Source organism: Pipistrellus hanaki (genome assembly GCF_964339955.1).
Source record: "Pipistrellus hanaki genome assembly, chromosome: 2".
Lineage (NCBI taxonomy): Eukaryota > Metazoa > Chordata > Mammalia > Chiroptera > Vespertilionidae > Pipistrellus > Pipistrellus hanaki.
The window spans coordinates 84,196,908-84,208,845 of NC_140504.1; the positions used below are offsets into that span (position 1 = coordinate 84,196,908).

The window sequence follows — 11,938 nt, forward strand, 5'->3', positions numbered from 1 at the left end:
ATACATATTTTTATTCAATATAATTCTGTAATTTGGTCTTTTTAATACTAGCATCTCATATTTTTAATATACAAAGGAAAATTAGTCAATTTACCTAAAAACCTTATCTATATCTATCTTATCTATATAAAGAGGTAATATGCAAATTAGGCTGGGATGCAGTAATAGTCATGACAGGTCAGGAGGAGGCTATGAGCACAGGTGAGGCCCAGAGGGGAGATGGAGACAGTAACGGGGGACCTGCCTGAGCTGCCGTGCTGCCATGCCGCTACGCGGGCTCGGGAAGCCCTGGAGTGGACACAGGGAGGGGGACTGGGTGGGCCTGGGGCTGTTTGAGCCACCGCACTAGCTCAGGCAGTCCCAGAGTGGACATAGGCAAGGGGAGGGGGGAGGGTCTGGGACCAAAGTCAGGCCAAGATCCCAGCTGCCAGCGCAACCATCAGGCCTGGGTCTGCAGCAGCTGGCGCTATGGAAGTCAGGCCCGGGTCCCGGCCGCCCATGGCTGCAGTCAGGCCTGGGTCTATGGCCTGAGAATTAGACAGAGGACAGACCACTGAGGGTCTTATATACCACAGCAGGAAGCTTAGATTTTATTCCACAGAAGGAGGAAAAGTGAAGAAATTCCAGCATGGGAGCATCCTGGTCTTGCTTTCATTTTAAGTAAACTCTTCTGGTGGCTGTGGGAAGGATCAGTTTAGATAGCAGCAGTGTCTTGGGGCCCAAGAAAAAGAGAGAGTGATCTTGGGAACTAGAACTAGACAGAGGCGGTGCATCAGAGACATATTTATGAGCAAAACTGAAGGAACTGTTTGGCTGATTACACAGGGGTGAAAGCAAACAAAGCAAATGGATTAGTCCAGGATTTCGAGTTTGGGCAACTTCGTTGAATGGGTGATTCTAATAATTGGGAGAAGGTATCGAGGAACAGGAACAGTGTAAGGGAGCTTGCTTAGTTCATCAATAGCCAAACAATTAGGACAAAAGACAGATTTATGCTCTTTCTTTGCTGCAATGTTTGCTTTTCTGCCTTCAGCCACCACCTTGTAAGGCTAATGTGTCATCTCTTCTCCTAACCTAGGATCTTATCTATCTACTAGACATTCCTATCACCTAAGTTAGCTTTCCTGCATGATCCTTTAAAAATACTTATCGAAGTCATTCAATGCTCTGTGAGTATGGGGACTTTCAAGATGTGGAAACATTATGAGCCTATATAAATTGATAAAGAGATATTGGGTGCTCAATTTTTATCAATAAAAATCATATACTGACCGTGGTCATGCCAGAGGCAAAATTTTAATGAACCAATGTCAGTTTACTGAGTGTCACAGTTCAAAAGAGGCAGGCTGGGCTAAGGGGAACCCCCCCTACCCAGTGCAAAAAATTTCATGCATTGGGCCTCTAGTATTAATAATATACTCTGTGGCAAAATTCTGAATTACAAAACATATACAATATAGACTTTCTCAGAGAATTAACAATCTTATTAACATAAATATATGAGTAAGAAATTGCATCACAGCATATATATTTAAAAGAAGACACAATTGCTCTTGGGCTGACATCTTGGCCTTGCAGCAGCATGTCAGGCAGCAGTGCATCCCTGCTCTCTGAGTCCCTTGATGCTGCCCAAGGACAACAAGAAGAAGATGATGGGGAGTCAGTCAAGAAAGACAAAGACCTCGTTAACAAGTCAGGGAGCAATGCCAAAAAGAAGTGGTTCAAAGGCAAAGTTTGGCACAAACTGACAAATCTGGTCTTGTTTGACAAAGCCATCTATGACAAGCTCTGTAAGCAAGTTCCAAAGTACAAGCTTATAACCCCACTGTGGGCTCCCAGAGGCTAAAGGTTCGTGGCTCCATGGCCAGGGCAGCCCTTCAGGAGCCACTTAGTAAAGGACTTACTAAACTAGTCACAAAGCACAGAGCTCAAGTGATTTACACCAGAAACACCAAATGTTGGTGACACCCCAGCTGCTGGAGAAGATGCATGAACAGCAGATCTCACTGGCTGTACATTTTGAAAAATAAATCTGTATAAAATTTTTTTAAAAAAGTATTCACAATTATACAGTGGGCACAGTGGTCAAACAAGTTAACTTTACACTGGAATCAATAGTTATTTAATCTAGTTTAATTTCAGACTTCTAATAAACTAGCTTTGTGGTTTTGTTGTTATTGTTTGTGTGTTTGTTTACTTTTGTTCATCCTCATCCAAGCATATTTTTTCCCATTGATTTTTAGAGAGAGTGGAAGGGAGGTAGAAAGGCAGAGAAAGAGAAACATGGATATGGGACACTTCAATTGGTTACCTCCTCCATGTGCCCCAACTGGGTGAGGAATCAAGCCTGCAACTCAGGTATGTGCCCTTGACTGAAATCAACCCTTTAGTCCATGAGCCAATGCTATAACTACTGAGGCAACCAGCTGTATTTATTAGGTCTAATAAATACAAAATTAACACTCTTAAAAAAGGTAACTCTGACATACATGAAAGTTCCCCAATGCCCATGTTCTAAAATATAAATACTTATATTTTAAACTAAAGACTTCCTGAATTGTCTAGACTATATAATCCTTATAATATAAAAGAGTATCTTTCAAAAGAAAAGCACAGGTCTAACGGGACAATCAGACCCCTTTGTTCCATCTCTTGTAAAGAACTAGTAGACATCTGATGCCATATCAGACCTGAGGCTAATACTACATGGCATAATCTCATGCCTGTAGCCTCCCTGATGGAGGTCCTGTTGAGAAAAAACATGAGTGTTGACAACATTTAACAAAGAAGTAGCAGCAGCATGCACAAGCAAAGAGGAGCCAAAGTGAAGTTCTCAACAGAAACAGAACTATGCAGAGATTATCACAAGATATATGTGACAAGTAACACAACACCTCACAGTTTTAAAATAAGAAGATTCTGAAGATATTGCCTAATATAATTAAAGAGAGCTAAAAAAGAAACATTTGTTTTTTCTTCTGCATATAATAATACTTTTGGGAAATGGAAAGTTAGGGCAAGATAAAATTGTAATGTATATTTCAGAAGGAAGAAATTTGTTCTGAAATCCCACTGATAGTCTCTTTTCAGGCTAGTGGTGAGAAATATATATATTGTATAAAAACATCCTAATTCCCAGCCCAAATTCTAGGAAATGATAGCAATTGTAAAAATTATTCCTAAAGCTGAAACCGGTTTGGCTCAGTGGTAAAGCCTCGGTCTGCAGACTGAAAGGTCTCGAGTTCCATTCTGGTCAAGGGCATGTACTTTGGTTGCGGGCACATACCTGGTAGGGGGTGTGCAAGAGGCAACTGGTCGATGTTTATCTCTCATTGACGTTTCTAGCTCTCTATCTCTATCCCTTCCTCTCTGTAAAAAATCAATAAAATATATTTTAAAAAATTATTCCTAAAGCAGGCTAAAGAAGGAAATATGCTTGCAGGTTTAGAAAAAAGTATGAAAAATTAACTTTCCCACATGAATTTATTATTAATTATGATATACATGAATATGGAGTTTTAAAACCTTCATGTTGATTTGATGCATCAAGAAAATCTGGACCTTCAGAGGTATTAATGGGATCAGAAGATGTTACATATTATAGATATTTGCTAGTAGACTAACACTGAATTAGAAGCCTAATTAGTTCTATCAAAGTATAGCCAAGCAGTTCAGAATGTGGCAGGATAGAAAAAAGCTACAAAATTTCTTGGCAAGTAGAATGGTGAAACTGATACAAGAAAGTTTGGGCAGCTTGCAGGCAGCTTGTGAATTGCAAGACTTTATCTTTTCCAACTAAGGACACTTGAGAGCAAATGGTATAAACCTCCCCTCTGCAATCAGAGAATACACAGTTTAAATCACCCTGATCTGGGAAAAAATAGAGAAAAAGGATCCAATTAATGCCACTTGTGCCAGCTAAATCCAAGGACAGATGAAGTCTGGGGGACAAATAATAAAAAATCCCAAATCATCTTGATGATATCACTTGATTGGGGAATGTTAGGCAGGGTAAATAATGTTTAGGGCAGGAGAATGGGAAGGAGAAAAGGGGAGGTTATCTTTCCCACAGAACAAAGTAGTAAGAAGTCTTAAGACTTGCCAAAATAAAATCACCAGATATGCTCATAAATTTTGAGAAAAGCTACAATTATGTAAAAAAGTAAACCTTGAAATCTAGTCTACCCAGCAGGGAAACCTGCAACCTACCTGAAGATAACCTATAAAATCCTTAAACTCCCACCAGGTAGGGCACTCAGACTAGTTGAGTTGTCCACTTGTGCTTTATGCTAAGTGTATTCTTAATAAATATGTTTACTTTTCTTCAACACTTTTTCAGTAACTTTTCTGAATTCTTTCTCATGAGTGTGGCAAGAGCCAAGGAGGGAAAGCCCTCTTAAACATGGCAGGTTATCTGATAACAAATACATTTTATTATTTCTTGATGAAACAGATTTTCATGTTTTGTCAAAACAATACCCAAAATTATATAAGAATTCAGGTAGGCAGAAAGAAGAAAAAAGTTACACAATTAGTTTTGTTAAGGAGACAAAACATTGCATTTTATATTTTTGAAATATTTCCACAAAGTCAGGGGAAGAATTGTTTGAAGTTTAAAGAGTATCTTAAAATGTATGCTTTAATGAAAGACTTCTTTATCCTGGAAATTTTGAATAAATTATCCTCCATCTAAGTAATGTGTCCAATAATAAAAAAGTCTTTTATTTCTAAAACATTAAAAACCTATATATTTAAAAATAATGGCTTTAAAATTAGGGTGTTTTTTTTTAACAATAATATGCATTATAATATATTAAAAACACAATGTTTTTCTATAAAGGTAAGCATGCTGATTTGCAACTATTATATATATTTGCTCAAGCCCTTGGGAAAATTAATAAATCCCTTGTGGAAGTGTGGACTTTTCTAATAAAGCTTCCTATTCTCTGCTGGTTGCTTAAGAACCATTCTTATACCCTGGATCTCTAAGACCAAAGAGAAATAATCCTTATAAATTCTCATAACAATTATTTTATTTTCCCACTCAATGTTAGAAATAATTTAAAAGAAAATAAGGGGGGGTGTGGAGGGGAAAGAATCATATTTACAAAACACAAAAAAAATTAGGTATAATAATTCCTCAATCCTATTTTCCACGGGTCAAGCCATAATGACCTGAAGCAACTAGAAATTATGAGCAAATGAGATTATTTGAGAATTAACAAAATTTTAAGATAGAAAACATTTTATCTGAAAAATCTGTTTTTAAAAAATGTTAGGAATCTTTGAGAAGCGAAAACCAAATTTTAAGGCAAGGGAAATTGAACAGCTGGGAATAGGCCAGAGAACAGTTTGTGGAATTAGCAGCATGGATAAACATTTTCCCAGATAGTAGCCCAAGATTGCCTAGGGGTTTGGTTGTCACAACACAAATGAACTCATTGTGATGATTAGTTTCTGAGGAAGATGAAGAAAAAAATAGTTTATTAGTCAATAGTAGTTAATTGATATGTTTTTTAAAAAATGATTTATTTTTCGACATATCTGACTCAAAGTAAACCTTCACCCAAATAAAATATAGAGAGTAAAGTAGAAAGCAAACAAATAAAAGAATAACATATTTTAATGTGTCAAAGTTTTTAAAAATTGAAACACATTTTCTTGAGCCATGTTTTTATTTTATAAGACATTTTTGATTCAGAAGTTGTTATAATTTAATCTTTTCTAGAAAAATATTTTTCAAATAAATTTTAAGAGTGATAAAAGAAATAAAAGTTTGCTACATGTTTGTTTGTTTGTTTGTTTGTTTTTGAAGAATTTTCATTCTGTTCTTGATCTGAAGAAACAATCTTGAATATCCCAGTGTTCATAAAAATGGTGAAAAAAAATCTTGGAACTATCAGTATAGCTTTATATTCAAATATGTGAAAGGAAAGAAAAGCATGTGGCCATGAATGAGAGACCTCAGAGTGGAGCACTTAAAGAAATCAGCATGGAAATAAAGTGCCCATTACCAAATGATGATTTACTGTATAATTTATGATAAAGAAGAATATGCTTAAACTGCACTTAGCACCTGGATGATATGAAATATAAATGAAATAAAATGTGTTCATGAATTTCCAGTAATAAGTATGATTTGGTTTCATTTTTATTTTATTTCTAGTTTAACAGAGAGCTGTAGTAAACCTAGGCAATATTCAGTAGCTTCCACTCGATTATTTCTTAGACTCATAAGACTTGGTTTTCAGAGTTTCAGAACCCTACCTAATAAAAGAGTAATATGCAAATTAACCATCACTCTGCTACACCCACCAATCAATCAGAGTGAGTATGCAAATTGACCCCAACCAAGATGGCTGCTGCCACAGAGAACAGGAGGAAGTCTTGTTTTTTTCTGGCAATAGAGGAAGCCAAGCTTTCCTCACAGCCTGGCAGCCCAGGCCTCCACTTGAGGATACAAAGTTTCAATTATAGAAGATAAATCCCAAGAAAAATGGTGGCAGCCATGGAGCTGGAGAAAGCAGGTTAGGGCTGCCCCTGGCGACAAAGGAAGCTAAGCTTTCCACCTGCACTGGATGGCCTAGGCCTCCACTCCAGTCTACAAGTTTTCAATTATAGAAGATAAACAAATTTCAGATATTAGGGCCTCCACTTGGTTGGCCAAGGGATGTGTCCAGCTTGCAAACCACCACAGGCCCTTGCCCAGGCTGCCCCATTCCCCAAGGGAACCCCCACTCTGATCCCGGACACCCTTCAGGGCAAGCCAGCTGGCCTTCACCCATGCACGAGGCCTCTATCCTATCCAATGAAAGAGTAATATGTAGATTGACCATCATTCCAACATATAAGATCAAGATAGCTGCCCCTATGTGGTCAAAGATCCTGCCCCCATGTGGACACAAGATGGTCACCACAAGATGGCCTGCAAGGGAGGGCAGTTGGAAGGGATGAAACCTGCAAGGGAGGGCAGTTGGAAGGGATGAAACCTGCAAGGGAGGGCAGTTGGGGGCAATCAAGTCTGCAGGGGAGTGCAGTTAGGAGTGACCATACCAGCAGAGGAGGGAAGCTGGGGGCAAACAGGCTGGCAGAGGAGCAGTTAGACATCAATCAGGCTGGCATGGGTGTGGTTAGGGAATGATCAGGCTGGCAGACAGAAGCAGTTAGGGTCAGTCAGGAAGCAGACAGGTGAGCAGTTGGGAGCCAGCAGTCCTGGATTATGAGAGAGATGTCTGACTGCCCTAAATAGGAAGTGGGACATCCCTCAAGGGTCCCAGATTGGAGAGGGTGCAGGCTGGCTGAGGGACACCCCCACCCCTTGTGCACAAATTTTGTGCACCGGGTCTCTAGTTATCCTATAAAAAACTAATATGCAAACAGTTGTTATGCCATCACACCATAAAGACTCAGACACCCAACACTGGGAAGAGAGGAATAGGGACCAGTCAGGCTCAAATGAGTTTGTGAGACAGAAATGTTCAGGAGAGGGACAAGCCACCTGCCCCATGGTCCTGGGCACCAGTGGCTGCAGCCTGAGCAAAGCCACCCACGCACAGTCCCCTGCAGCTATGGCCGGCCTGGGCAAAGCCAGACTGGGTCCTGGATGTCTGCAGTCAGCCAGAGAGAGGGAAGCCTGGGTCCTGGGTACCTGTGACTGGCCGGAGGAGGGACTCCTGGGACATGGGTATGTGGCGAGACAGAGGCAGCTAGGGGCAATCAGGCCAGTAGGGGAGCAGTTAGGGGCAATCAGGCAGGCAGGCAGAGGGGTTAAGGGCGATCAGGCAGGCAGGCAGGTGAGTGGTTAGGATTCAGTGATCCCAGATTGCAAGAGGCAGTCAGACATGCCATGGGTCTCAGATTGGAGAAGGTGCAGGCCATGCTGATGGACCCCTCCCTGTGCATGAATTTTGTGCACCAGGCCTCTAGTCTGGTATTATACCTTTCTTGCGTGCATGGTCTCTCTTTCCTGTCCTGTCTTACCATGAAGCATTCAGACAGATACAAATCTAACACATCAAACTATATAGTCTAGGAGAGTATTACTCATTTAATTAACAATTCTATAATGTTTGCCTAACATGTCAGGCATAATTTTTGTCACTTGAAATACCTCAGTAAACAAAACTGACCCCAAAGCCTTCCTTCACTGAGCCTACATTCCATAATGGCATGTTGTAGAGTGATTTGTTCAGTATATTAATCAAGGTTCTCCATACAAACAGAACCAATATATGTATATAAGTAGAAACAAAATATTTATTTTAAGGAATTACTCGTGTGTTTGTGGAGGCTGGCAAGTCCAAAATGAACTAGTTGGCACGCTAGAGATGCTGAGAGGAATAAATGTTACAGTTCAAGTCTGAAGGTAGTCTATTGGCAGAATTCCTTCTTGCTTGGTGAAAGATCAATCTCTGTTCTATTAAAGCCTTCAACTGATTTAATGAGGCCCACCCACATTATTGAAGACAATCTGTTTTACTCAAGGTCTCCCAATTTAAGTTTTAATCTCATAAAAACACACCCTCATATAAATATCTGGGCAATAAGCTCCAGCCAAGTTAACAGATAAAATTAACTAGCAAATTCAGAAAATATGGAGGTTTGGTGTGAAGGTACAGTGGAAATAAATAAAGATCAATAAAATGAGAACATCAAATGCTCTTTAGTTAGAGTTTGCTCATAAGGAAAAGTTTTCCACTGTCACTTGTGTTTTTACAGAGAATTGAAAGGCAACCCAAGGGATGGGGAAGCTTTATTGGGGCGGGGTGGGGGGGGGCAACAGAAGATTTCAGGTATGAATTCTTTGAGGCTGTTGGCATATGGAAGCTGTAGACAGGCTAACTGGAAGTGTAACATCCTGCATAACTGGTTAGGACTGCATATCTGGCTTTCTCTAGTTGGTGCTAAGTTGAAAACAGGGACAAAAATAAGGGGAACTGTCAATTACTAATTAAGTCTTGATCATTTGGGACCAATTTGGAGAGGTTGTATGGCTTTCTGGAGATAGTGGTTAGTAGAAAGAGCAATCTGACTTCCTACATGTCTTATTATAAGAGTTTGGCTTTTTGCAGGGTTTATTATAAGTAAGGGGGCTATTGAGTGTTTTTTTTTAAGAGGCTGTTATATGCTGTCAATCAGAGTTCTATTTTAATATGTGGTCTTATCATTTTCCACTTATATATTTAGCCTTTCAAATGATAAACAATATAATAAAGAAGTGAAGTGAACTGCATAGTGTATAAGAAGGTGATAAATGTTGCAGAGAATTATAGAACAATATATGAACAATATATGAACAATTATAGTACAAAATGAAGGAAGGTATAGGAAAGTTTGCAGTATTTTTTTATTTCAGAGAGGAAAGGAGATGGATGAAACTGCAACCTGGGCATGTGCCCTGATCTGTAATCAAACCATAACTCCTGGGTCATAGGTCGATCTCAACAACTGAGACACACCAGCTGGCAGGGAAGTTTGCAGTATTAAATTAAGAGTGAGATTTAAGCCGAAACCGGTTTGGCTCAGTGGTAAAGCGGCGGTCTGCAGACTGAAAGGTCCCGGGTTCGATTCCAGTCAAGGGCATGTACCTTGGTTGCGGGCACATTCCTGGTAGGGGGTGTGCAAGAGGCAGCTGATCGATGACTCTCTCATCTATGTTTCTAACTCTCTATCTCTCTCCATTACTCTCTGTAAAATGTCAATAAAATATATATATATATATTTTAAAAAGAGTGAAATTTAAGCAAAACTTTGAAGAAGGTGATGGAATTATCCAAGCAAAGATTTGAAGGAATATAACCTTAAACATATTGAACAGCTCCTGCTAAGCCTCCAAAGTGAGTTGATACTGGGTATTTACAATATATCTAAAATAATCACAATCCTTGCTGAAACCGGTTTGGCTCAGTGGTAGAGCGTTGGTCTGCGGACTGAAGGGTCCCAGGTTTGATTTCCGTCAGGGGCATGTACGTTGGTTGTGGGCATATCCCCAGTTGGGGGTGTGCAAGAGGCAGCTGGTCGATGTTTCTCTCTCATCGACGTTTCTAGCTCTCTATCTCTCTTCCTTTCTCTCTGTAAAAAAACAATAAAATATATTTTAAAATAATCATAATGCCTCTATTCCATCTTTTGGAATTCACCTTCTTTGGCATATATCTCATAATAGACACTATATTGTGATTCATTAATTAACTTATGGAGTGAATATTTAGAGGAAAAATAAAATGGGGAGGAAGGGAGATGGAGGAGAGAAAGAGAATCAGAAGAAAAGTAAAGTCAGCAACCAGAGATTACAGACTTGTACTCAAATAAAGCTCGTCTTTTTTCTTTTTTTAAATATATTTTATTGATTTTTTACAGAGAGGAAGGGAGAGAGATAGAGAGCTATAAACATCGATGAGAGAGAATCATCGACTGGCTACCTCTTGCACACCCCCCACCGGGGATGTGCCCGCAGCCAACATACATGCCCTTGACCGGAATCGAACCCGGGACCCATCAGTCTGCAGACCGACGCCCTACCACTGAGCCAAACCAGTTTCGGCTAAAGCTCATCTTTTAAATCTAGATCATGCTTACTTGAAAATTTGACCAGTTATATTTTTATATTTTTTTGAGTTGGTTCTGCTTAAACATTTCAGGGTTACTGGCTTAACATTAGTATCTGCTTAATTGATGTTCATTTGATGGAATTTCCACACCTCACAAATAATGCCAGATCAGGTCTTATATTTTCGCAGAATAATGAAAATGGTAAGAGTCTGTGCTGTTCAGCCCCCAAAATAACCCCTGATGATTCACATTAAAAACTGGTTAAATCTTCCACCTTGAATAGAACTCACCTTAGATAATACACAAGGGATATTGCAGGAATGCTTGGGTGTGACCTCCAATGATCTACAGTGTACCCCTTTTATAATTTTCATACAACTTTTGACATATGTGTACCCCTATTATAATTTTCATAACACTGAGTAACTCTCGTACTCATGAGAACATAGAATTAGGCGCAGCTAAGCACAGTGCAGTGCAAATCCCCACCAAACTCCAGTGCAACATGTACCCCCACCAAACTCTTCCCGTACCCCTGGGGGTACGTGTACCACACTTTGGGAAACAATGAAAATAGAAAGATGAAAATTGATTGTACCTTCACAATGCCTACCAGCCAATCAGGAGTGGGTATGCAAATTAACCAAATAAAGATGGTGGTTTACTTTGCATACTAAGGCACCAAGTGGCCAGAGGTGGGGCAGGGTGCATTTCACACTACCCCAGCTGCTCCGGGTCTCTGGGCAGCTATGGGCCAGAACAAAGGTAGTGCTGGCACCCAAGGGAAGGAAGGGCCATTCTTGCACTAATGTTCATGCATTGGGCCTCTAGTAGGTTATAAAATACATTATGGCTTCTACTTTATGTTTCTTGTATCATTTGATGTGACAGAAGCCATTTGATCATGTATGGAGACACCCACATGTAAAGAACTGAGATTTCCTGCCAATAACTAGCCCAACTTGCCAGGCATTTATGTTAACCACACTGGCATGGATTATTTTGCCCTAGACAAGACTTTGGATGACTGTTTTTATACAGGCGACTTTTACCACATATAATGGTTAATTTTATATGCCAACTTGACTGGGCTAAGTGATTCCCATGTAATTGGTAAAATGTTATTTCTGGGTATGTCTCTGAGGGCATTTCATGAAGAGAGTAGCATTAAAATTTCTGAATTGAGTTAAGCAGATGGCCCTTCCTAATCAGATGAGTACATCCAATCCATTGAGAGTCCAAATAGAACAAGGAGACAAAAGAAAGGAAAATTTGTTTTCTCTCTGCCTGAGTTGAGACATTGGATATTGGTGTTCCCAGTACTTGGGTTTTTGCACTCCGCACATCCATTTACTCCATCAGTTCCCTCACTTTCCTCCATAATCCT

The 11,938-nt window shown here is 39.7% G+C and overlaps 1 pseudogene across 1 annotated transcript; it reads left to right on the forward strand.

Moving 5' to 3' along the window:
* Positions 1-1,622: 1,622 nt before the first annotated feature.
* LOC311618398 (small ribosomal subunit protein eS25-like) lies at positions 1,623-1,993 on the forward strand (annotated as a pseudogene). Its single transcript has one exon. The product of its transcript is annotated as a small ribosomal subunit protein eS25-like (transcript).
* The last annotated feature ends 9,945 nt before the right edge of the window (positions 1,994-11,938 follow it).